At 35.0% G+C, this 24884-nt stretch overlaps 1 protein-coding gene across 9 annotated transcripts in view; it reads left to right on the top strand.

Annotated features, from left to right (window-relative positions):
* LRRC4C (leucine rich repeat containing 4C) overlaps nucleotides 1–24884 on the top strand; it is a 1357112-nt gene that overhangs the window by 934184 nt on the left and 398044 nt on the right. Inside the window, exon 4 of one of the 9 annotated variants that reach the window (XM_063608148.1) lies at nucleotides 19108–19224. The exons of the other annotated variants lie outside the window; for them this stretch is intronic. The gene's annotated coding sequence lies outside the window, so the exon portion shown is untranslated. The remainder of the gene's footprint in view (nucleotides 1–19107; nucleotides 19225–24884) is intronic. 9 annotated transcript variants of the gene reach the window in all.

The following is a 24884-nucleotide window of genomic DNA, read 5'->3' as shown; positions in this document are numbered from 1 at the left end:
GCTGCCTACCACTCTGAGGTTTACATATCATAGTCCCTTTGTACTTAGAGATGAATTCGACTCTCTCAAAGTCACCATTTCAAATCCCTGGTATCTCAGTTCTACTTCGTCTGACTAGGATTAGGTCAGTTAGGATGAAGGAGGTGAAATGGGCAGGATCATTCTGCATTACTTTGGCTACAAATAGCCTACCCAATGTTGATAATGGGGAAGCTATACAAGCGTGGGGGTAGGGTATATATGGAAAATTTCCATAATTTCCTCTCAATTTTGCTGTGAACCTAGAGCTTGTCTAAAAGAGAAAGGGCAAGTAGCACATGAAAGAAAGGTAGCTGGCTGTTGGGCTGAATATACACACATTAAAGTCACCCACTGACATTTACTGATGATTTACTATGTGCCAATAGTTGTTTTGAATGCTTTCAATACTCTACTTCATTTATCCACTAGATATTATTAAGAAACTCCATTTTAGGAATAACAATACCGAATTACTGAAAGTTCCATGACAGGGTCACTAAAAAACAGTAGAATCGGGAGTTAAACAGAGCCCCTCCCTCCACTTAGCCTGTACTTGTGACTCTAATACATTTACCCCCATAATGAAACTTTCTCCAAGCTTCCAGCAGTCACAGGTAAATTTCCCTATTTCTTCCTTTTCTTTTGGCATATACCAGTTCTTACTTTGTATGATAGTAATTATTTGTGACGGGGCCTTATCTCATTCATGGCTGTGTCTTCCACAGCATCTATCACAGTCTGATGGTTTGTCTTTCCTTCATAAATAGGTTTTGAATGCATAAGCAAATCCATGAGTTGCTACTTGGCATTGTTGAAGTTTATTCCTAGTTGAGAACAATAATAATGTCTATACTTACTGAGGGTCCTCTGAGCATAGGCTCTGTGCTAAGTGCTTTGCACACAGGATCTCATTAACTCCTTTTAGCCTTGTGAGATACAGCCAACTGATAACCCCATTTTTTTCTGATAAGAGAACCTGGGCTTTGCATGTAGCTAGTATGTAAAGGAAGAGTTTTAGGACCCAAAATCTCATCTTCCTGACTCTAAAACTATCCTTAAATTCTGCGACATCCTATAAATTCATATTTACTTTTTCACATTATAAGATTATTTATCAGAGGTAAAAATTTGGGCCAATATTTCTGAATGATTAAACATCCTGCTTAATTGGATATTATATTTAAATTATATTTTATTAAAATCATAATTTTAGAGTTCTAGCAAAGTCAGAAATGATTCACCAGAGAAAATGTTTTTAAGAATAACTTGAATTCTGGGCATTTGTTTTTTAATATGCCTACTCTCAAATATTTAGCTAAAATTCCAGTCTTAAATTGCTCTCCCAAAAACCAGTAGTTTCAGCATGTCAGAAAGGACACTTTAAGTGTCTTTGGTTTAAACAAAAAGTTGCACTGTGTTTTGATTAATAAGCCTTATTTTTTAAAATTATACTTTAATTTCTGGGGTACATGAGCACAACATGCAGGTTTGTTACATAGGTTTACATGTGCTGTGTTGGTAAAGCAACTAAAGCAGGATAGTAAGCAGACATCTAAAAGATCAAGTTCTCCAATGTCAAGCTAGAATCTTTAATGAAGTTTCTGAAGATGATCAACATAGTTACTAGAAAGATAAGGTATGAAGAAATTCATGATTGAATCCATTTTCCATTCTGTGAATGATGTGTTACTTTCAATAAGTTCAATGCAGTGTTTTTCAAACTAATGGTTTTTGTTTACACTTTTAACTGCACAGAAAACTCAACTCTATTTCATTGATCTACTTATTCAACAATTATTCATTCTGCTGAATAAATGTACAATTTTAATTCCCACTTACTTGACCTCTGGGCAGCAGTCAATACTACTGGCATTTCCCTTTCTCTTAAAACAACTATTTCTCTTACCTTCTATGATCCATCTGTCTCCTAGTTTATATTCCACTTGTCTGACTGCTATTATCTCTGTCTTATTTACTTGCTCATCATACTCTACCCTGTCATTCACTGTTGAAATTTCTCAAGGCTCAGTCTTAAGTCCTTTCAATTTCTTTTTTTTAAAAAAAGATTTATTTAATATAAATATAGAATATAATATACAATCAACTTCACTTATTTAATGTATACAACTTGATGAGTTTGAACATATGCGTATACCTGTAACAGTCATCACAGTCAAGTTAATAGAAATATACATCAGCTCCAAAAGCTTCCTTGTATCCCTTTTTGTTTTTAGTAAGAACTTAACTTGATATCTACCCTCATAATAAAATTTTAAGTGTATAACACACTATAGTGCTGACAGTCAACAGTGTAAAACAGTTGACTATCAACATGATACTGCAGAGCAGGTCTCTAAAACATATTTATTTTGTGTAACTGAAACTTTATACCAATTGAACAGCAACTCTCCCCTCTCCCTCTCCCCTGACACTGGTAACCTATATTCTGTTCTCTGCTTCTATGAGTTTGACTATTTTAGACACCTCATATAAGTGGAATCATTCAGTATTTGTCCTTCTGTGATTGGCTTATTTTACCTAGCATAGTGTCCATCAGGTTCATCCATGCTGTTCCAAATGGCAGGATTTCCTTCCTTACAAAGGTTGAATAATATTCCATTGTTTGTATATATCACATTTTCTTTATTCATCTGTCCATATTTGTTTGGATTTTTCCCTTAAGTTGGCTATTGTGACTAGTTCTGCAATGAAGTTGGGAGTACAGATATCTTTTTTGAGATTCTTATTTCAGTTCATTTGGGTATATACTCAGAATTAAGATCGCTGTATCATATGGTAGTTCTATTTCTAATTTTTAAGGAACCTTCATACTGTTTTCCACAGTGGCTGCATTATTTTACATTCCCACCGACAATGTACAAGGGTTCCAATTCTTTAACATCCTTGCCTACACTTCTTTTTTTTTTTATAATAGGCATCGTAATAGGTGTGAGCTAATATCTCATTGCAGCTTTTACTTTCATTTTGCTAATGATTAGTGATGTTGAGAATCTTTTTATAATACTTATTGGCCATTTATATCTCATTCTTAAATCAGGCTATTTGTTGTTTTGCTATCGAGTTATAGGAATTCATAATATATTTTAGATGTTAACCCCTTATCAATATATAGTTTGCAAATATTTCCTCATTCCATAGATTTCCTTTTTGTTCTGTGGATTGTTTCCTTTACTGTGCAGAACTTTTTAGTTTGATAGAGTTCCATTTGCCTATTTTTGCTTTTTTGCTTTGCTTTTGGTGTTATATCCAAGAAATCAGTTTTTTAAAATTGTTCATGTTATTTATATTCTTCCCATGAAACTTCACTTATATCCATAGACAGATAACTTAAATTTAATTTCTGGCAGGGTGCAGTGGCTTATGCCTTTAATCTCAGCACTTTGGGAGGCCAAGGCAGGCGGATCACTTGAGGTCAGGAGTTCGAGACCAGCCTAACCAACATGGAGAAACCCCACCTCTACTAAGTGCAAAATTAGCCAGGCATCGTGGTGCATGCCTGTAATCCCAGCTACTTGGGAGGCTGAGGCAGGAGAATCGCTTGAACCCGGGAGGTGGAGGTTGCGGTGAGCCGAGATCGTGCCATTGCACTCCAGCCTGGGTAACAAGAGTGAAACTCTGCCAAAAAAAAAAAAAAAAATTATCTTCTAACTGTAACTTCTCTTTGTGCTCTAGACCTCTATATTAAACTATCTACTCATTATCTATTTAGATAGTTCAATGGCACTTTAGCTTTTCCAAAGACAAATTCATAATTTCCTTCCCTGGAAACTTGGGACTCAGGATTTTAATTTAAAGAGTGTGATACTGCCATCCATCCTATTGTGCAAATCTAAGACTGAGGGTCATGACACCTCCCCAACTTGCCTCCTCCTATAGCAAATCCCTCAGCAAATCTTACCAATTTAATTCACTAAATATCCTTATTTTGCCCATTTTTTTTCACTTTCTTACATCAGTGCCATCTGATCATATCAACAATATTGATTAAAACCATTCAACTATTTCCTCTATTATTTTGCAAAGGAAATAAATCATCATTTTTATCACCATTTTAAGGCACTGCTTTGTCTACCTCCTCTTTCATTTTCAATCTATATCTTTAATTTTTAATAAGCACATAAACTATATTGCAGACAAGTGCACAAACATAGGTGAATAGCTTGATGAATTTTTATGAAGTTAGTATACTCTTTGTCCATGCTCCCAGATTGAATAAACACATTTCATATACTCAGAAATGTCCTATCTGTCTACTTTTGTCAATATCCCCTCACCCCCATTGCAGGGTGATGACTGTATTGATCTCTATCAGGATAAATTAATTTTGCCTGTTTATCAACTTTGTATAAATGAGAACATAAAGCATATAATTTTATATGTCTAGCTTCTTTTGTTAAAAATTCTATTGTCCTCAGCTCATTGAGACATCAGTGGCTATGTATGAGTAGATTTATTCCTGTATTCACTCTTCTGTTCTATTCATCTACCTGTTTATTCTTGCACCAACACACATTGTTGTATACAGCAATCGCCATTTATTCAGTTACTGTATTCATTATATGAATACACCACATTTTTAAAATGCTCTTTACTGTTGATGAAAATTTGGGTTGTTTGCAGTTTTTAGTTATTACAAATAACTCTATGAGCATTCTTATGCATGTCTTTTGGTGACCATACCGATGCCATCTAATAGGGCTTATACCTAGATACAGGATATGCATATATTCTATTTTAGTAGATATTTCTGATACTTTCCAAAATACTTATGCCAACTTATGCTCCCAATAGCATTGTTTCAGAGTTTCAGTACCCCCAATATTTGATATTTTCTGTTCTTTTTAACAGTGGCTCTGCAGTAATAACACATTGAGTTTCAATTTGTATTTCCCTGGTGCCTAATGGAGTTGAGTGTCTTTCATTTGTTTATTGGCCATTTAGATATTCTCTTTTATGTAGTAGCTGTCCAAGTATTTTATTCATTTTATCTATGGTGATTTTGGCAATTTCATATGAATTTCAGGGTTTTTTAATGTATGCTGGTTGTGAATATACTTGTTAAAATATGTATTTTAAATATCCTTTTTCAATCCTTGCTCTTCCCCTTTGCTCCTTTAATGGTAACTTTCATTAACAAAAGTTATTTTTAATGTAGTCTGATTTATCACATTTTTATGCTTGGCACTTTCTGTGTCCTATTTAATAATTACTTTTGTCTAGCCAAAATAAATAAGATAACCTTTTGTTTTCTTGTAAAATCTTTATTTTTATGTAATTCACGATTAGGTTAAAACTACACCTAGTACATTTTTTTAAAATTAAAGGCATGTATTAAGGTTCAAGGAATGTTTTCTTTCATATGGATGTCCTATTGACCTAGTAGTGTTTATTAAAAGACCAAGCCTTTCCCTAAAGCACTGAAATATCCCTTTTTGTTATGAATAAAGTGATAACATATGTGTGAATCTGTTCTAGACCCACTGTCTGTTCCACTGGTCTATCACTCTACACTTCGACCAATACCACCTTGTCTTAGTTACTACAGCTTTAAAAGCAATCTCGATATCTGGGAGTATATTTCCTACAGTTTTGTTTTCTTTATTGTTGACTTGGTATGTGCATTTTCATTGGTGTTTTAAAATCAGCTTCCCAATCTCAAAAAAAAAAAAAAGTTGCTGAAGTTTTGTTTGGATTTTTATTGACTGCATAAAATGTTTTAAAGAGAATTTATATCCTAGCATACTGAATTCTCCAATGCATGAATAAAGTAATTCCTCCATTTATTTAGGTTTATTTCAATCATGGTTTTCAGTTTGGAGAATAGAGATTTTTTTCTTTTTTCCTTTTCCATTAGATGCTTTTCTAGGTATTAGTTTTTCTTGCTATATTTTTAGTAATGTAAATTGTGGGGTTGCCCTCCAGCCACCCCCTGCCATATCTTTTTTCTTTGAGACAAAGTCTCTCTCTGTCACCCAGGCTGGAGTGCAGTGGTGCAATCTTGGCTCACTGCAACCTCTGCCTCCTGGGTTCAAGCGATTCTCCTGCCTCAGCCTCCCGAATAGCTGGGACTACAGGCGTGTGGCACCACACCTGACTAATTTTTTTCATTTTTAGTAGAGATGGAGTTTCACCGTGTTAGCCAGGATGGTCTCGATCTCCTGACCTCATGATCCACCTGCCTCGACCTCCCAAAGTGCTGGGATTACAGGTGTGAGCCACGGCGCCTGGCCCAGCCCCTTTCTTAAGCCTTATTTCTCTCTCTGTTCCACATATGCTGATCTCTTTCATTCCCTCATTTATCCCTTTCCATGAGCCCTTGTTTTCTTACTATTCTTCTTCTTGCTATGCTGTATTCTTGCCTTTGCCTCTCACACAGCTAATCACTACCCATTCTTTATATCTAAGCTAAATTATATATCCTGAGGGATGCCTTCCTTGATCTACCTACTTAGATAACATCTCTCTATTTAATCTACCATAGTAGTAACTAATCGTTCCTTGTACTATTTATCACAGTGAAGTTTATGATTGTCTTTGCAATTATTTGATGTATGCCTATGCGAGCTCCAAAAGGGTAGGACCATATCTGTTTCTTTTTACCCTACTGTCTTAAAGGCCTAGCAAAGCCCTTGGCTCATAGTAAGGTCCAAATACATTTTGAATGAACAAACAAATTGAATGAGCTTCAGTTTTGGTCCAGATGCTGTATGAGGTTATGAAGATACAGAAATGAGCCAAACATAATACAATCCTCAGCCTCTATCCATTTCAGAAGCTTTCCTCACCACCTTTTTTTAAGAATATAAAATATCATTGCAGTCTTGATTAATAATAAATTTTTCTGAATTTATGGCTGCTGCTTTAATTTTCCAAACGTTTTTTATATACTAAATAACAATTAGCAATTTTATACTAAAGTTTATTTTAATAGAGGACATATATGTGTTCAATATGAAAGCCAGAGAATTTCTGAACTCTTGGATAATAATGGTAATTTAATAGAATACAATAAATTTGTGTAGAAAAGTAACTTCATCACCATCTTTTCTAGCTTTTCATCTACTGTGGTATTTCTTTTCCCAGAGAGGACATGAAATAAAATCATCCAGACTTTACTTGAACATTTGAAATGACAGAAATGATTTGCTTAATCCCCTCAAAGCGTGTGACATTGATACTGAATTAATAAAGATTTACGGAAGGTAGCATCAGCGGCAGTAAGACTAACATAATGGGCAAATATAGGAAAAACCCTTACTTCAGTGTTACTTGTTTGGAATTTTGAGAGTGGTAATTAATCATCTCTCTTTCCCATCCGGATTCTGAGTTAGCAAGAAACAGACACATTAGATTGGGATCAAAATATCAACTTTATTGCCATTAAAGTTAGATTGGAGAGTATTGTTTTATTTGCAAAGAAAAATGAAGCCTATTACTACATCCCCCAAAATCTAGAATCACCTGAAGGGAAAACATGACTATCAGGGATTTTGATTCCTAAAGTCTGAGAGAGACTGAATGCAGGAACAGAATGAAGACACATGTGTATGTGGTTTTTAAATAATTCCAACCAAACAAGTAATGGATGTTAGATCCTCACTGTCTCATCAGTCAGAAAAATTAGTTCTCTTTCCAAAGGGAGAATTGAAAGACAAGAAAGAAGAGTCCCAGATGTCATGTTAGCACTTTTCCCATTGGAGAGTGAAGTTTACCTCTCCTTATGGAAACCCAAGTATTAGCAAATAATATTCTACTTTCTATATAATAGAATACTCTATTATACATAATAGATTACATATTATATATAAATCTATATTTTACATAATATTTAGAAATTTTCATTTATATATAATATTTATGTATATAACCTATGGCATAACGATTAACATACATTAAGAACTATAGAAATCAGTAAGACTGCAGGATGGTAAAAAATATTTGCAAATAATATATCTTATAAGAGATTGATATTCAATATTTAAGAATTAAAACCACAAAAACAAAAACACAAAAACCTGATTTTAAAAATGAGAAAGGACTTGAGTAGACATTTATGCAAAGAAAATATATACATTACCAATAAGTACACAAAAAAATGCTCACCACCACTAGGCATTAGGAAAATGCAAATCAAATCCACAATGATATACTACTTCACATCTATTAAAATGGTTATTATCAAAGAAAATAAATGTGAGGATGTCGAGAAATTTGAAACCTTCTACCTTGGTAGTAAGAATTCAAAATAGTTTATCTACTGTTAAAACAATATGGTGATTTCTCATAAAATTAAAAGTAGCATTATCATATAATCCAACAATTACTCTGTTAAGTATGCAACCAAAAGAATTGAAAGCAGGCTTTTGAAGAGATATTTGTGCCCTCATGTTCATAGCATTCACAATAGCCAAAAGGTGGAATTAACCTAAATGTTCCATAGATGACTGCATAAACAAAATGTAAAATATACATACATACACTGGAATATTATTCAACTTTTAAGAGAAAAGATATTTGGACCTATGCCGTAACATGATGGAACTTGAAGACATTATGCTAAGTGAAATAAGCCAGTAACACAAGGAAATCATTACATTATTCCTTTTATTGGAAGTACCTAGAGTAGTCAAATATGTGAAGACAGAAAACAGAATGGTGGTAGCCAGGGGCTTAGTAGGGGAAATGGGGAGTTAGTTTTTAATGAGTTCAGAGTTTCAGTTAGGGGACATGAAAAAGTTCAAATGTAATTCAGTTGAAATTAAATAAAATTTAAATATTACTTCTTCAGTTATCTTAGCCACATTTCAGTTGCTCAGTATCCTCATGTGGCTAGTGGCTGCCATCAATGTGGAAAGTGGTAAAACCATCAGATCTCATGAGACTTATTAACTACCACAGGAACCGTATGGGGGAAACTGCCCCCACGATTTAAGTTATCTCCCACTGGGTCCCTCACACAACACTTGGGAATTATGGGAGTACAATTCAAGATGAGATTTGGGTGGGGACACAGCCAAACCATATTAACCACCATCCATCTGCAGAACTTTTTCATCTTCTGGCCAGGCGCCAGGGCTCACGCCTATAATTCCAGCACTTTGGGAGGTGGAGGTGGGTGGATCGCCTGAGGTCAAAAGTTCAAGACCAGGCTGGCCAATATGGCAAGACCTTGTCTCTACTAAAAATATATATATATATAAATTAGCTAGGCATGGTGGCATGTGCTTTTAATCCCAAGCTACTTGGGAGGCTGAGGCAGGAGAATGGCTTGAACCCAGGAGGCAGAGGTTGCAGTGAGCCGAGATTGTGCCATCGCACTCCAGCCTGGGCGACAGAGAGGGAGACTCTTGCTCTTTTGCCTCACTCAGGAATTGGTGTTAATACATCTTTTTAGAAGAATCTTTTTTGTCTGTTCCAACCTAAACTTCCTGCAAATGTTTACTATAATGGGAAATGTCTCATTCATGTCAGTGTTTACTTATTTTATTTTTCTTTTCTATTTATTTTATTTTATTTTATTTTTTTGAGACGGTGTCTCGCTCTGTCACCAGGCTGGAGTACAGTGGCACGATCTCAGCTCCCTGCAATTTCCAGCTCCCAGGTTCAAGCGATTCTCCTGCCTCAACCTCCCAAGTAGCTGGGACTACAGGCACACACCACAATTCCCAGCTAATTTCTGTATTTTTAGTAGAGATGGAGTTTTGCCATGTTGGCCAGGATGGTCTTGATCTCTTGACCTCATGATCCACCCACCTTTGCCTCCCAAAATGCTGGGATTACAGGCATGAGCCACCGCGCCCGGCCTATTTTTCTTATACTGTACATTTTCTGAGGCTAATGACCATATGTGCCCTGTCATTGTCTCTGTGCATTTCTCATTGTTTGTCACATAATATGAATTCAATACATATTTGAATGAACGGACAAATAAATGAAATGAATGTAACAAATAAGCGAGTGAATGAGCATAAATAGCAACTATCCATAGCACTATAATATTCAAAAAAGAGCTGATTGCTATAAATCCAGCCTCCAAGCTGACTCTTTCTTATTACTCACTATTCATTAAGAATTATTTAATGACTTATTATCTTCACTATTACATTACAATGCTTCATGTCTCATGGACCCATCTTTTGAAATTAAATTATACCCGAAGTGCAAGCTATGCAGATATTTTGTCAATTTTTCCTTTTAGAGTGCTTTTTTATCAGAGCTGGCATGATTAGTTTTAGACATTGATTTCCCCATTAGCTCCATAGTGAACCAAAGTTTCATTATACTCCAAATGGGGTAAAAATAATTTCTCCTACATTTCACAAATGGTCGCTTTTGTTGCTTTATTAATGTTTGTTGTCTCATTCCTGCATATGCATTTGTGCTTTTTTTTTAAGCAATGGATTTGGCTTGAGTTCTTTTGTTTTTAAAAAGGAAATGATACTAATAGAAATGAATATTATGAAAATATTAATAACCTATATCCCTGGGTTGAGTATATACCATCAATATACACTGGATGTACAAGAAAATCGGCAATCATAAAGTATCTACTTCTGCTATAAAATACAGGCATACCTCATTTTATTACACTTTGCTTTATTGCACATCAAAGATACTGTGTTTTTAATGAATTGGAGGTTTGTGGTAATCCTATGTCCAATAAGTCTATCAATGCCACTTTCCAACAGTGTATGTTCACTTCACTTCTTTGTGTCACATTTCAGTAATTCTCAATTTTTCATTATATCTGTTATGGTGCTCTTAGAGTACTGATCTTAGATATTACTATTATAATTTTGGGGGTACCACAAACCCATATAAATAGCCAATTTAATCAATAAATGTTGTGTGTGTTCTAATTGCCCCACCAAACAGTTGTTCCCCAATCTTTTCCTCTTCCTCAGGCCCCACTATTTTCTGAAATAGAACAATATTTAAATTAGGCTAATTAATAACCCTTCAATAATCAGTAAGTATTCAAGTGAAAAGAAGAGTTACACATCTCTCACTTTAAATCCAAAGCTGGAAATGATTAAACTTAGTGAAGAAAGCATGTTAAAAACTGAGATAGGCCAAATGTTAGGCCTCCTGCACCAAAGAGTTTACCAGGTTTTGAACACAAAGAAAAAGTTATTGAAGAGAATTAAAAGTGCTACTCCAGCGAGTACATGGATGATAACATGCACTCTTGGGTAACTAAATGCGTTGTCAATGAGTAGTGATATTTCAGATGGGTTTTGTTGTTCCAGTTGCAGAACATGGGAAGAGTAGATTTAGCATAATTTTTAAGAGCCCTAGGATTTTTAGAATGGTAAATGAGCATTGGCTTCGACTTAGTCGCCAGTGCATCAGTCTCTAACAAGAGAGTCAGCCTGTCCTTCACAGCTTTGAAGCCAGATCTTGAGTTCTCTGTATCATGAAAGTCCTAGATGGCATTTCCTGCCAATAGAATGCTGTTTTGTCTACATGGATATTCTGGCATTTAGTGTAGTCACCTTCATCCGTGACCTTAGCAAGATCTTCAGGATAAATTGCTGCAGCTTCTCCATCAGGCCTTGCTGCTTCGCTTTGCCCTTTTATGTTTTCGAAGTAATCTATAAGGATTGGAATCAACATCTTCCAAACTCCTGTTAATGTTGATACTATTACCTCTTCCCATGAATCACGAATGTTCTTAATGGCCCCTAGCATGGTGAATCCTTTCCAGAAAGTTTTCCATTGACATTGCACATATCCACCAAAAGCAAAACAGCCTATTGCTAATATGAAGACAGTTAGTCATCTAAATAGAAGATAAAATCAGCCACAACATTCCCTTAAGACAAAGCCTAATTCAGAGCAAGGTACTAATTCGCTTCAACTTTATATGGCTAAGAGAGGTGAGGAGGAAGCAGCAGAAGAAAAGTTTGAAGCTAGAAGAGGTTGGTTAGTAAGGCTGAAGGAAAGAAGGCACCTAAGAAGAAATCATTGTGTCTTTGGTAAAGTTTATTTAAACTTATACTTTCATTGTAATGAAACATTACATTTTAATATCTGGGGGTCATATGTTAATGAAAACATCTAATATTTAATCTCCCATAAGTCTGATTTCATAGCCAGGATTTCTACTTCATAAGACTTCTCTCTTTTTTAAAAAACTATTTGTTTTTTTATTATACTTTAAGTTCTGGGGTACATGTGCAGAACGTCGAGTTTTGTTACATATGTATACACATGCCATGGTGGTTTGCTGCACCCATCAACCCATCACCTACATTAGATATTTCTCCTAATGCTATCCCTCCCCTAGCTCCCCACTCCCCAACAGGCCCTGGTGTGTGATATTCCCCTCCCTGTGTCCATGTGTTCTCATTGTTCAACTCCCACTTATCAGTGAGAATATGCATTGTTTGCTTTTCTGTTCTTACATTAGTTTGCTTTGAAGGATGGTTTCCAGCTTCATGTCCCTGCAAAGGACATTACCTCATCCTTTTTTGTGGCTGCATAGTATTCCATGGTGTATATGTGCCACATTTTCTTTATCCAGTCAATCACTGATGGACATTTGGGTTGGCTCCAAGTCTTTGCTATTGTGAATAGTGCTGCAATAAACATATGTGTGCATGTGTCTTTATAGCAGAATGATTTATAATCCTTTGGGTATATACCCAGTAATGAGATTGCTGGGTCAAATAATATTTCTAGTTCTAGATCCTTGAGGAATCACCACACTGTCTTCCACAATGGTTGAACTAATTTACACTCCCACCAACAGTGTAAGTGTTGCTATTTCTCCATATCGTCTCCATTATCTGTTGTTTCCTGACATTTTAATGATTGCCATTCTAACTGCTGTGAGATGGTATCTCATTGTGGTTTTGATTTGCATTTCTCTAATGACTACTGATGAGCTTTTGTTCATGTTTGTTGGCTGCATAAATGTCTTCTTTTGAAAAGTGTGTGTTCATATCCTTTGTCCACTTTTTGATGGGGTTGTTTTTTTCTTGTAAATTTGTTTAACTTCTTTGTAGATTCTGGATATTAGCCTTTTGTCAATTGGATAGATTGCAAAAATGTTCTCCCATTCTGTAGGTTGCCCGTTCACTCTGATGATAGTTTCTTTTGCTATGCAGAAGCTCTTTAGTTTAATTAGATCCCATTTATCAATTTTGGCTTTTGTTGCCATTGCTTTTGGTGTTTTTGTCATGAAGTTGTTGCCTATGCCTACGTCCTGAATGGCATTGCCTAGGTTTTCTTCGAGGATTTTTATGGTTTAAGGTCTTACATTTAAGTCTTTAATCCACCTTGAGTTAATTTTTGTATAAGGTGTAAGGAAGGGGTCCAGTTTTACTTTTCTGCTTATGGCTAGCCAGTTTTCCCAGCACCATTTATGAAATAGGGACTCCTTTCCCCATTGCTTATTTTGTCAGGTTTGTCAAAGATCAGATGATTGTAGATGTGTGGTTTTACTTCTGAGGCCTCTGTTCTGTTCTATTGGTCTATATATCTGTTTTGGTACCAGTACCATGCTGTTTTGGTTATTGTAGACTTGTAGTATAGTTTGAAGTCAGGTAGTGTGATGCCTCCAGCTTTGTTCTTTTTGTTTATGATTGTCTGGGCTCTGCGGGCTCTTTTTTGGTACCATATGAAGTTTAAAGTAGTTTTTTTTTCCCCCAATTCTGTGAAGAAAGTCAGTGGTAGCTTGATGGGGATAGCATTGAATCTATAAATTACTTTGGGCAGTATGGCCATTTTCACGATATTGATTCCAGTGCCTAAACCACCATAAGGCTTCTCTTAAAGATAGAACACATGTATAGAGATGGGTGGGTTCTCACAGTCCTGTCAGTGTGGTCTGATTGGATCTTCTAAAAACGGGGTGTTATTCTTGAAGCATCCAGTTACAGAGAAGGCTGGAGAGAAACTTATCAACCTCTGCCTTTGCAGATGTGTAATTAGCCTTGTGAAATTTCCACTGTCCTCTTAATTAGCCTCAGTTTTTCTAAACATTCCAAATTACCATCATTTTCCTTTCCTATTTGACAGTCTGTTTTCCTGGATCAATGCCTTCCAGAGTAATGTTGCCAAACAGGACACTGGAAAAGTCATCGATTGAACCTCTTTTTGTTTCACTGTGTTTGACATTGACATATATCTATGTAAGATGGGAATTATAGTATTATGTTATTCCGTATTTCACATACACATTAGCATACTGTATTTTCTGCCAGTAAATTATATGTGTCCATGACTTGCAAGATTGTGCCTCTGAGAGAGGCATCCTGAAATGTCCAGAGGTAATACATTATTTCATTAAATTTGAGACTTTAATCTTGCTTATCAGAGAAAGTCAAGCCAGAACCAGTATGAATAGGAACTGACCGTTGTATAACTATGCTCCATACTGGTCAGTGATAAGCAGTGATTAACCAGCCTTTCATTCTGGCCTATATAAGCGGCAATGCCCTGCTCTGTACAATGCTCTGTGCAGTGTAGGCTTCCAATAAATAGTGCAGAGAACCTAACTGACACCTTTTGACACATCCCCCTCTGAGTTAGAAACAAGATTCATTTTCATATAAAGCTAAGGAATAATTAAAATGTGGCTAAAGGGTCCTATGCCAACTCCAACCATATTTTTACACTGGGTATTTATTTTTAGGTTCATTTTAGAGGTAATTTTATGCAGAAGAAAAATTGGGTTGGATTCTCAGAGATGCTTGTGTCCTTATCTGAATACCTCTGTTTCACTTCTTGCACAGTGCTTTGTTGATTTCATACAAAATTATGCAGAAAGAAGTAAAAAGGAAATATTCCCTAGCCATGTGCCTGGTTTGCTTTAAACTCTTTCTATGCTACCATCTCCTTCTTTAGAACTTAAGAGAGACAGAGAGTGGACATAAACCAATCAAATGCATAGGGTATTTAAAAACATCTAACAGCGCCAAGCAGAGGCACTCATCATCCTGCTTAAAATTCTGTATTTAACTAGTTTAGCAATCTTGTTCATACATAGGAGACTTGGTAGTGGAGTTGGAAAATAATGAGCCTTGGAAGCTAGCTGGAATAAAGTGCCTTTCTAAACTTTGTAGAATGACTTTTAATAAACTCTTAGTCTTAATTAGTGAAAACTGTGAGAATTTTTAAATTTTTTAACTGAAATTTATTATTTTTACCTTATAAGATTATATGATTACATAAATAAAATATGTAGAACATTTGTCATACCAACGGAAGTTAACAGCACTTAATATTATCAATTAATGTCATAATGCAAGTAATGCCACTATAGTATTAGGAATAATTTGCTTTCTCAAATATTATTTAAAAAGAAAAAAATATTTCCCCCATACCCCATGCTTAGCAAAAGATTTCTTCACATGTAACTGTGGATATAATCTCAAACCTCTTTTTAATTATCATGCATTCTGAGTGAATAGGGTCTGAGTTAACAAGAATATTCTCATATGCACTATCATAAAATAAAAGGAATTTTAATCAATCACATGAACAAAGCTACATAAATTTAGTAGTATACTTAATTATGAAAGTACATTCTTTATATATCATACATATTAAAGCCCCTTTCTTGGCCACAGTACTTCATGAGGACTAACTGGTTCACCTCAAACATGGCTAAAATATTTAAGCAGGAAAAACACCTGATTTTTAATAATTGTTGGAAATTTTACTGCATTTTAAAATGTTATTACACAAAATTGGAGTTATTTTACTTTATGTTTTAACCTACTAAGTCTTAGAGTCTAGTACAGATATCAACAAAACTGAACAAAATTAGAAATCTACTCTTAGAAGCGTAGAGGACAAGTCTACTTCATGAAGCCAAATAATATTCCAGAGATCAATCACATCAACTTGCTCCATGGGATAAAAATGTGTATCATGAGTATGTTAATATTATGTAACATGTAATTTTAAAATCTGAGCTAAAAAGTTTTTAACTAAGATTAGACAATATAATTATTCACATATAGAAAAGAAAGTTTTTCTTTCCTGACTGTGCACTTAAAATATTTTGAACATTTTCTTACAGTTTCTACCAATTCTATTAGTAAACTAAAATTCTGAGGGTTTCCTTTTGACAAATGTGTATCAGAACAACTGTTCTTTTGTAATAAAAGAAGAATATGCTTAGTATTGCTAAGTTTCTCTTTTATTCCTGATATAAGGGAAAAGGTGAAGAAATACATGGTTTATTTTTACATGTTAATTAAATTTTACAAGACAGTTTTGTTCACTGTGGAACTTAGACTCTAAACCAAAGTAGCACATATAGATGAAAGTCGTTTTGTTTGAGAATATGAAATATCTGAATCTAGAGTAAATTCAAAGATCTTACCCCATAAAAATTGAATCATTTTCACTTCTTGGTTGACAGGTACTCCACAGGCTATTTATGAAAGATATGGTGTGGATGTTTTAGTTTAGTATCAAGTTTTCTGAGTATACTGAGATGAGATAGGTAGGTTTATAAAACTCTAGTCCCATGTCAAGAATTAAATTGGTTTGATAATTTTTGAAATTGTGGCTTTTTTCTCTGTGTTCTAACAAACTTCTTGCCAACAATTAACTTCTCAAACTTTTAGATGATTGTATTGGTTTTTATTATTTCCCTGTTTCAGTTGTCTACATTTTGAGAGAAGAGATAGAAGAAAGTGGGGAGGAGAGAGAGAACTACACAACAACACATAAGGGAGGTTGATGGCAATTATGCAAAGAAGACAATAGATGGAAGGAAAATCCTTATAAAATAATTAAAATAAAGGATAAAATAAGCGAATTAAATTTATTGAGTGCCAATAATTCTGATAATGATAGCAATAACCATATAGCCAGTCACTGACTACATGCCCGTTACTCTATTAAGTACTTTGTATGGCTTTTTTCAAGTAATCCTCATAAAAACACCATAAAATGATATGTTTATATGCATTTTACAAATAAGAAAAAAAATGCTTCAACACAGCAAATAACTTGCTCAAGGCCATAGAGCTGATAAATTATAGAGCTGGGAATTGAGCCAAGAATGATTTGGCTCCAAACAACATCATTTTACCACTAGGGTGTAGTGCACTGTGCTAAGCCCTTTGCATGCATCATCTTATTGACTTATTGCAACACTTTGGACATGTACTATTAACCTCTTAATTTTGTTATTAAATAAAAGTATTGAAGTTAGAAGAGGTTCATGAACGTATGCAATTTTACCCAACCAAACAAGGGTTTGAACCCAGGTCTTTGTCACTCTACTGTAAGGATCACATAGTTTTGCTGGAATAGGTAAATTGATAAGAATGTTTTAGGGCCTGAGTTTCAAGAAAATAAAAGAAAGAAAAAAGAACATATTACTATTTGCCTTAGTAGCAATTCCAAGAGGATTCATAGTGGAAGTGAAGATTCTCTGAGAGAACTGAGAGTTTAAGGTGAGACAGTTGGCTCTTTGTCTTGCCTGCCTTTTAAGACATACTTTACTTCATTTGATTGGTTTCTATCACCCTTTCCTGTGAGTTGTTTTGAATCCAGAATCACTTTTATCTGAGTAAGAAAAAAGAAAATGGAAGCCAAAAAACGGATTAGAAAAGAAATGAAAGTACTTCTGTAAGGGTCTGTCTGTCATGAACCCAGCAATGCTAAGATATAGGAAATAGAAAAAACTCACTTCTACCCTGGAGAGTTGTAAAGTATCCTTCAGGAGGAATAAATTGTCCTCTATGCACCCCTTCTAATCCACTCTCCACACTGCATCAGAGAGGTCTTTTCAAAATGCAACCCTGCCCTGGCCCTTAATTTTGAAAGCTTTCAGTGGCTTCCCATTGCTCTAAGAGGAAGACAAAGCAAGGCTCTCATCCACCTCTCCAGCCTGCAGCCCTGTGTACTTATCAGCTGCACTGTGCTTTGCTAGTGTGTGGTTTGCTAGGGCTTGCATTTGTGTGATTTCCTCCTGCTGGGGTACTTATCCCATTCCCTAGTCTAATGTAGCTTATTCTCATCTATCCTTCAGGCTAAGTCTAGCTTCATTTCCCCAAGAAGTCTTCTCTGAACTCCTTGACTAATATAAAAAGTACTTCTTCCTTGGAACAATTGTTAGAGTGGATTTTTTTCTTTCTTTTTTTTTTTTTTTTTTTTGAGACGGAGTCTCACTCTGTCGCCCAGGCTGGAGTGCAGTGGCGCAATCTCGGCTCACTGCAACCTCTGCCTCCCAGGTTCAAGTGATTCTCCTGCCTCAGCCTCCCAAGTAGCTGGGATTACAGGCGCATGCCACCGCGCCTGGCTAATTTTTTGTATTTGTAGTAGAGACGGGGTTTCACCGTGTTAGCCAGGATGGTCTCGATCTCCTGACCTCGTGATCTGCCCGCCTCGGCCTCCCAAAGTGCTGGGATTACAGGCATGAGCCACCGCGCCCAGCCTTGTTACAGTAGATTTTCAAAAATAAATATTTGTCTGCCACTCTAGACTACAGGTGTCCCTAGTACACAGGAGGGTGCTTAGTCTTGTATGCCTATCTCAGTGTCTGAAACAGAGCAGCTACTGTAGTGTGGTAGCTGATTTTCAAAGTGTCGACTCCCAATGATACCTGTCTCCTGAATTCATCCTTGACTTTGATAAAGTGACTTGATTTATCAATGGAATTTCGCAGACGTGGCATTTTGCACGGCTAGGATTGATCTTTAAGGTGGCTCAGCGGCTTTCACTTTTGTGCTTTTCGGAAACCCTGAGATATTATGTAAGACATCCAGATTTTCTACAAGAGACTCTGGGAAGAATCAATGATCCATATGGAGAGGAGATGCTCTGGTGTTACATGGGTAAGGAACGAGGCCCAGCTCTCCCAGTGTCTCAGTCATGCCTGTGGTTGTGACTTTGGTCTCACCCACCATCTGATGATATCTACATAAGATGTTTCAAGTGAGACCAGAAAAATAACTGCCCCTCTGTGCCCAAGCAACCCACACAACTGTGAGATACAACACAGTAGCTATTGTTTTTATTTTGTTTTGTTTTGGTTTTGGTTTTTTCATTTGTTTGTTTGTTTTTGTTTTTGTTTTTGTTTTTGTTTTGAGACAGAGTCTCACTGTGTTGCCCAGGCTGGAGTGCAATGGTGTGATCTCGGCTCACTGCAACCTCTGCCTCCAGGGTTGAAGCAATTCTCTCACCTCAGCTCCGGAGTAGCTGGAACTACAGGTGTGTACCACCACAACTGGCTAATTTTTGTATTTTTAAGTGGCTAAGTGTGGTTGCTTGTTACATACTGATAGATAACTGAAAAATAAGATGCATAATAAAAATGTAGAATTTATAGATTAGTGTAGTTTCCTTATGACTGGATTCTTGCTATTCGGGATATAGGGCAAGGTATCAGGGTCAGGCCTATATGGATTTTTTTTCTTTTTTTCTGGACCTGTCAGGCTCATCCTGCACTAATACATGCTAAAGAATAAAAACGAAGTATCATTCTCTACATTCTGTATATGTAGTACATCTGAAAACGCATGTAATGTATATTAACTCTTGTTTCACTAGCCTGTATATACTACAATAGTCACTTTTATGTGTATTATCAAATTTTACTATGTTAATGCCAAAATTACTGATGGAAAGGCCTCAGCCCCCTTCAAAATATAGCCCACTCTCCCAATATTTCTAGGGTCTCCAGAAACTTTTTCAGAAGTGCCCAGAAGCAATTCTTCTGGATTACTCTTCTCCAATCTTCTTTGCTGTACTTATCATTTACTAAGTGTGGCATTCCCTGCTGGTGCTTCAGTTTTGAGTCTGGAGAGAATGCTGCCTTATTCAAGTTTCCTTCTTCCTGTATACTCAGTTATGCAAAACATATGAGATACCAAGCCAGGCACTGTGCTGCTTTCAGTCTTCACTACATTGAATTCATAATGTGTTCTGTGCAGAAATATGGAAAATCTCTCATTTTATAGTGCAAACTGGAAGCATTTAGTAGGCACTGGTCCATAGCAATTTTAGTTCCTAGATTAATGTTCAATTCTGCTTCCTGTGAATGATCTTTTGCATCTCATGGCCCTTCTCTTTGAGCTCTTGATTTCTGCTTCTAGGCCATCTTTTCTTTGTCATAAAATGTACCCTATATTTGTAGATAAGTAGTTTTTACAGGTCAGTTGCTGAACGGAGTCATTTAGGTGTCATACGCCTCTTTTCATTTTGTACTGTTTGTCACTTTCAGTATGAGCTCATATAATTTCTTTAAAACCATTGTGGGCTTTCTGTGTATCAAATTATAATTCTTGTAGACAAAATATCCTGTACTTCTCCCATTTGAGGTTTCTGTGGTAAGATGCCTTTAAATTTCTTATAACCTTTATTATTTAAGAGATATTGCCTAAGAGGCACACCTTACAATAAGGCTTAATAGAGGATTTTTCTCCTCAACCTGGATTTTATTTTTGCCCTCTGTAACCATTTCTTACTTTAAGAATATTTTCCTGGGAGTGCCTGGGTCTTAGAAACAGTTTGTTTTTCCTTCAAAATCTAGCAAGTATCAGTTTCTTTAGTTTTTTTCTAAAATTTTTGCCCAATATCCAAATCTTTCTTTCTTTTATTTCCCTCTTGTTATTCACAAGGGTCATCTTGAGTTCAGGGGCTGTATTATTCTATTTCGCCATCTCTCTAGACTCTCTATATACTACTCCTCTTCAAAGTCCTGCAATGGTTTTCCCATGTATATCAACTGAGGCAACTAGGTGGGTGACAAGGTCACCAGATTTCAAGCACTCACATTGTGAGTTGCTATTTAGGCTTATTTGAGATCTCTGATCACATATAAAATGATTTTGCTGCGGATAGAGGCAGTACCTGTCAACAAAGAGGAACCTGTACTTTTCTTCTGTTTTTATGCTGTTTAGCTAATGGCAAGATACTTATCCTCACTGAATTCATTTATCTTTGAAATTATATAATGAATTTACAGGATTCTTATTGTACTTAGATGTTATATCCTGTCACAAAGGAAATATCGAGTAAAATAGTCATTATTGTAAACATTTTATTTATGGTGTATGCACATGTGTTTGTTAAGAAATCAACTAGACCCATTTTGCTGGCATTGTGAACATGGACCAGTTATTTTAGCCATCTCATACACATTACTTCTGTTTAAGAAAGGAATAGCAATGCTTCTCATAGGGATATTAGGTCAGTAGTTCAGAACTATTTGAAACTTTAAGAAATATATATATATGAGATATATATATAAATATATATAGATATATACACATAGATATGATATATAAATAAATATACATATATATTGATTGCAGGGTTCTATGTCAGACACTTATTTTGAGCTTTTGTCATATAAGTAATTAAAATTTAAAACAAGAACCCCTGAGGTGATTCCAATGCATAACTGGAGTGGAAAAGCACTATTTTTGAAGCTGAAGATGGCACTTGTAAATTACCTGGCCTAAAGTGCAGTAAGCACTCAATAAAGTTATATTTACATCCACTGCCTTGCACACTGCCTCCCTCCGCTGCCATGGACAAGAGCTTTGTGAATCATTTAGGAGCCAATAGCAACCTGCCATGATTATTTTTAATCATCATGTGACGTATTTTTAGCTAACTGGCAAGATTACACTCAGTACACACAAAATATATAACTATAGTTGCCTATGTTATATTACCTCACTGTTTCAAATAAATGGTTGCTTATTCAGCTTTGTGTAATAATTTGAAACACGATAAAGTTTTATTTAATCAAAAATATCTCCCTTTTTTATAAAAAATGCTACGCAAAATTAACAGAAATCAGAAAATTGTATTTAATCAGTACCCAATAGTACCCAATATTACTAGGCACTATGAAATGCACTAAAGAAGGCAGTCCCGAAAACATGACATACCACATTGTTCCATGACAAGTGAAAATAGACTTTCTCTCATTGGTCATTTCGCAAAAATAAATAAATAAATAAAAATTTAAAAAATTTTAAAAACCAGCATACAGTAAAATCTTAAGGGCTCTACTATCATTTACATTTTTCTTCAATTGCAAAATAAATTTAAATTTGGAAAAGAGAATCATGTAGAAGATAAACTGTATCCATGATCTTACCATTTAAATTTACTCTTAACAATTTTCAAGCTTTCCTATTAAACCATTTATCATGCTAAATAGCAACCCATTTCTTAACAAAATGGAATCACACTGTAGATACATTGCTTAAATTATTACTTAATATTTCAAGTAGAATTTCTGATTTCCTGCAGAATTATTTTAATGACTACATGAAACACCATAATTAACCAATCTCCTATTGTTGGCTATTATATCATTTCCAATTTGCTATCTGATAATTATGCTGTGATGAAGTATATATTATTTCCTTGATATATGTGATCAGAAAGGGAAATGCTGGTTCAATGGATCTGCTTATTTTAAGACATATCAACATATATTTCCTCGTTGCCTTCAAGAGAGACAAACAATTTTACTCCTCCACAACACTTCATTTCTCAAGTTTTTTTTTAAAGCTTTGTCAGTTTGATAGGTCAAAAATAGTAGTTCCTTATTTTAATTTAATAGCTACAATTTTAAAACTCATGGTTATTACTTATGGTGATGCTTTTGTGCTTTAAGCCGACAGTTGAACAATAACAATTACCTCAACAGGACACTTTGACAACAGTTTCACATATATTATTTCATATAATATCCCAGCAGCCTTGAAAGACAGTGGAACCAATAATCACTAAAGTATATCACAAAGCATAACAATTCATTCTAAAAGTATTCATACATTGAACTCCCAGTTTCAAAATTTAGGTGAATATTTTAATAAGACCTGCCATTCACAGAGTTCATGAAAAAGAAGGAATTTTCTTCCCTAGGACTAATCCCTTTTGGATAAAGATGAGAAGCTATTATTTCATTCTGGCCTGGTGAGTACATGAGCTAAATGCTGACAAGGCAGTTTTTTTTTCATCTTAGGCTAAGCTTTTTTTGGGCCAACTTCCATAATTTCAGTTTCTGTAGCATTACACTGTACTATATTATAAATGCTATGTTCTATTTAAATCTAGGCATTATTTTTGCCAAGCCTTCTGTCTACCTCTGTTTTTTTGTGTTTTATATGATTATTTATTATAATAGTAACAAATTCTCATTGCAAAAAGTAACTACAGAAATGTACAAAGTTAAAGTAAATAATTCCCCCTTCTTTGGCCTTCAATTCCATTTCTGGAAAAAGCCACCATTAGCAGTATGATTTTCATCCTTTGGTATTTTCTAATATATTTTGTACATAGTTGGGCCCATTCTATACTTATAATGATATTGCATGATTTTGTTATTTGTCATTGTACAGTATTTGATCTGGCTTCAGAGTATGCTATTGGAGGGATATAACATTTAAATTTGGGCTGGGCGCAGTGTTTCACACCTGTAATCCCAGAACTTTGGGAGGCTGAAGTGGGCGGATCACTTCAGGCCAGGAATTCGAGACTAGGCAGGTGTTTGAAATCAGCCTGGCCAACATGGCAAAACTCCTCTCTATTAAAAATACAAAAGTTAACCAGGTGTGGTGGTGCATGCTTGTAATCCCAGCTACTCAGGAGGCTGATGCAGGAGAATCGCTTGAATCCAAGAGGTGGAGGCTGCAGTGAGCTGAGATGGTGCCACTGCACTCCAGCCTGCACAACAGAGTGAGACTTTGTCTCAAAAAAAAAAAAAAAACATTAAATCTAGTGCCTTATAATGAAGATTTATGTTCTTCTCCAGTATAGTTGCCAATATTAAAATAAGCATCTTTATATGCCAGTATATTTCTAGATTACATTGCTAAAAGTTTATTGTTAACATAAACTGCTAAAAGTTCAGTTGACAGTGATTCACACATATGGTAATGCTAGGCATTACCATACCTTTTTCAAAAATAAATTTCTAAAATATCCATCCATAGGTTATTATAGTATCTATCTTCATACTCTCACCAACAATGAATGTATTTATTAGTGTTTATATTTGTTCATCCCAATTGTTAAAAAAAGTTTTAATTTGCTTTCAATTAGCATAAGGTTGACCATTTAAAAAAATATATCTAGGGCTGTTCGGATTTTATTTTTAGTAAGCTGCCTTTTCATATTCACTGCCTATTATTCTATTGAATTTTTAGACTTTTCTTCCGGATTTGCAGTCTTTCCTTGTATATACCTAAACCAGATATTTTGTCTAATCATATGTTATATATATTTCTCAGTCTTTAAACTATTTATGTAATTTTTGCTATTAAGAAATTCTAACTTTTTATGTGGACTCATTTAATTTTTAAAGGTTTTGGTTTTTCTGTTATGCCTGTGAAGGCAATCCCTATTCCAATATTAGTAATATTTTTAATACATGTAGGGTTTTTTGTATCTTTTATTTTTGTGTTTCAGCCTCACATCTTGATTAAACTAGGATTTATTGTCAAGTAAAGCAATAAGAATATATATTTAGTAGACCTACCCTGTATGTTTTATGTGTGTGTTTGCGTACTTCCCTAAATTAACAGCTAATTTTTCTAGTGTTTTCATTAAATAATCCTAAATAACTTCATAAATGTTCAGTCATTTAAAATGACACGTTAAACATATAATAAATTTTTCTAAATGTGTCTATTTTGGGACCTTATACATGTTCATTTATTTGTTAGCCTATTGTTGTGCCAATGCTCTTAATTACTATGAAATTATAAGGCATTATATATCTTGTAGGACTAATTCAATTTCTTTCCTAATTTTTTGGCTATTTTTATGTTATTTTGCATATAAACATTAGAATTATTTTTTTTCAGATGAGAATAAAAAGATAGCAGTTAAATGAAGATTTTCAT

The sequence above is a fragment of the Pan paniscus genome, chromosome 9, assembly GCF_029289425.2.
Source record: "Pan paniscus chromosome 9, NHGRI_mPanPan1-v2.0_pri, whole genome shotgun sequence".
In the NCBI taxonomy this organism is placed as follows: Eukaryota; Metazoa; Chordata; class Mammalia; order Primates; family Hominidae; genus Pan; species Pan paniscus.
This window is presented reverse-complemented; position numbering and strand designations above follow the sequence as displayed.